This window comes from Piliocolobus tephrosceles, chromosome 14 (genome assembly GCF_002776525.5).
Source record: "Piliocolobus tephrosceles isolate RC106 chromosome 14, ASM277652v3, whole genome shotgun sequence".
Taxonomy (NCBI): Eukaryota; Metazoa; Chordata; class Mammalia; order Primates; family Cercopithecidae; genus Piliocolobus; species Piliocolobus tephrosceles.
In genome coordinates this window covers 56,020,444-56,023,602 of record NC_045447.1, presented here as the reverse complement: position 1 = coordinate 56,023,602, position 3,159 = coordinate 56,020,444, and the positions used below count along the sequence as shown (strand labels likewise).

The 3,159-nt window shown below is 45.3% G+C and overlaps 1 pseudogene across 1 annotated transcript; it reads right to left on the bottom strand.

Annotated features, from left to right (window-relative positions):
* Window positions 1-244: 244 nt before the first annotated feature.
* On the bottom strand, window positions 245-1,297 carry LOC111537214 (annotated as a pseudogene). Its single transcript, XR_002729941.2, has one exon. The product of XR_002729941.2 is annotated as a receptor of activated protein C kinase 1 pseudogene (transcript).
* Window positions 1,298-3,159: the final 1,862 nt, after the last annotated feature.

Below are 3,159 nucleotides of genomic sequence, written 5' to 3'. Positions count from 1 at the left end.
CTTGGTGGGCAGAAAGTCCCAGTGAGTGCTGATTGGTCAGGTCAGAGATGAAATCACAGGCAGTGGAAGCTGTCTTTCTGTGCGGGGTCAGTTCCTAAGATCGGATGAGCCAGTTCATGGATCTGGTGGCACCAGCTGATCCCTCAAGTGCGGGTCTGCAAAATGTTTCACGCAGTTATCTTAGGAGCAGTTTAGGGAGGGTAAAAATCTTGTAGCCTGCAGCTGCATGACTGCTACACCATAATTTCTTTTTTTTTTTTGCCAGTTTTTTCTTCTTTAATTTGTAAAGCTCTGCCATAAACTTCTAGCGCGTGCCGATGGTCACCTGCCATACTCGTACCAGGTTGTCTGTGTAGCCAGCAAACAGAGTTTGGCCATCGGCAGACCAGGCCAGGGAGGTACACTGCGGTGGTTCTGCCTTGCTGCTGGTACTGATAACTTCTTGCTTCAGTTCCTCTACAATGACCTTTCCCTCTAAATCCCAGATCTTGATGCTGGGGCCTGTGGCAGCACACAGCCAGTAGCGGTTAGGGCTGAAGCACAGGGCGTTGATGATGTCCCCACCATCTAGCGTGTAAAGGTGTTTGCCTTCGTTGAGATCCCATAACATGGCCTGGCCATCCTTGCCTCCAGAAGCACAGAGGGATCCATCCGGAGAGACAGTCACCGTGTTCAGATAGCCCGTGTGGCCAATGTGGTTGGTCTTCAGCTTGCAGTTAGCCAGGTTCCATACCTTCACCAGCTTGTCCCAGCCGCAGGAGACGATGATAGGGTTGCTGCTGTTGGGCGAGAAGTGGACACGAGACACCCACTCTGAGTGGCTCTCATCCTGGACAGTGTATTTGCACACACCCAGGGTATTCCATAGCTTGATGGTTTTATCTCGAGATCCAGAGACGATCTGCCGGTTGTCAGAGGAGAAGGCCACACTCAGCACATCCTTGGTATGGCCCACAAATCGCCTCGTGGTGGTGCCCGTTGTGAGATGCCAGAGGCGCAGGGTTCCATCCCAGGAGCCTGAGAGGGCAAACTGGCCATCTGAGGAGATAACCACATCACTAACAAAGTGGGAGTGACCCCGCAGAGCACGCTGTGGAATTCCATAGTTGGTCTCATCCCTGGTCAGTTTCCACATGATGATGGTCTTATCTCGAGAGGCGGACAGGATCATGTCCGGGAACTGCGGAGTAGTAGCGATCTGGGTTACCCAGCCATTGTGGCCCTTGAGGGTGCCACGAAGGCTCATCTGCTCAGTCATGGCGGCGGCGAGCGCCTGTGTCGCTGCAGCGACGAGGATGGCACTTACACCATAATTTCTAATCTTGTAGAGAATTTGCTAGTCCTGCAAAGACAGTCTAATCCCCAGGCAAGATGGAGGTTTGTTTTAGGAAAGGGCAATTATCATCTTTGTTTTATACTATAAAGTATAAACTAAGTTCCTCCTAAAGTTAGTTCAGCCTACACCCAGGACAGCTTGGAGGTTAGAGGCAAGATGGAATTGGTTGGGTCAGATCTGTTTCACTGTGTCAGTTATAATTTTGCAGTGGTGGTTTCAAGTTGTGTGTAGATCACAAAGTGTGTGTTGACTACATGAAAAGTAAACAATAATAAAGAGTTGAGACTAAATCCTAGGAGAAACATGGCGCTATTAGAAATTTTCTTTTTCTTTTTCTTTCTTTCTTTCTTTTCTTTTCTTTTTTTTTTTTTTTTGAGACGGAGTCTCGCTCTGTCGCCCAGGCTGGAGTGCAGTGGCCGGATCTCAGCTCACTGCAAGCTCCTCCTCCTGGATTCATGCCATTTTCTTGCCTCAGCCTCCCGAGCAGCTGGGACTACAAGGCGCTCGCCACCTCGCCAGGCTAGTTTTTTTTTTTTTTCTTTTTTTTCTTTTTTTGGTATTTTTTAGTAGAGACGGGGTTTCACCGTGTTAGCCAGGATGGTCTCGATCTCCTGATCTCGTGATCCGCCCGTCTCGGCCTCCCAAAGTGCTGGGATTACAGGCTTGAGCCACCGCGCTCGGCCTATTAGAAATTTTTAAGCAAGAGAAGAATATGGTCATATTTGTGTTTTAGATGGAGCGCTTAATCTACAGTACAGAGCAGAGACAAAAATCAGACAAGATTGGAAGCTGGGAGATAGGGACCATTGCAATAATTTAGACAGCAAAGGCTACAGATTTTGTATGTTTCATAGGTTACATATTTTGGGGTCCTTTAAAAAAATACAGAATTTTGAATGCAAAATTAGATGTGATCTAGAAGGGACCTTAAGACTCATGAGTTTTATTCTAGATCCACCTTTAGATCCAGTGAAGTAATTTTGGTGGTCTGAACTATGGTGGGAGCAGTAGGAATGAAGAAAGATGAATGAATGAGGAAATTTGAAAAGGAACTTGGTGATTGGATGTGCAAGATGAGAACTATCAAGGGCCATGCTTAGTTTTCTGGCTTGTGCAATCAATTGGCTAGATGAAGGGTCTGTTCATTGAGACAGGAAACACAGGAGGGGGGAGTAGATTTTGGTGACAATATGGGAAGTGAAGTTTTGCACCCATGCAAAGTAGAAGTGATTGTGAAATATTCAGGTGTGAAGCTCAAGATAGTGAAATTTTCCCACTTCTGATGAGACTCAATTAATTTTGGCAACTTGGGTGTTCAACATCCTGAGTAGGTGTAGATTTGAATTTGCATAATCCATAGTTAAATGATTATTGCCTTGAAGCCCTATTGCCTAGGTCTGAAAACTAATGCTGGATTATGTAGGACTCTTACTGTTTTTCTCACCCTTACTGTGGTGCCTTTTGGGATGATTTTTTTTTCCTGGTCTGTTGCACTATAATACTGGGACATGTGCTGCTTAGCTAGCAGGTTACTCTGAAGGCTTTTAGTTTTCTGGGGAGGATGAATTTTTGGTTGTATGTGTAGGGTTTCTCTAATGTAGGTCAGTGTCTGAGCTCCCTTTGATTGTTAATCCATAGTCTTGAACTGATTATGCAACCCACGGAGGACCTGCTAAATATAATGTTTTAAAGTTCAGCAGCAAATTTCCTTCTCCATTGTTCTTTAATTTTAAAATGGCTGACAAATTTTTCTTACAGTTTTTATGAAAATGAAGTAAGATATGACTACCAATGAATATAAAAATCTCCCCACTAGGAAAGTT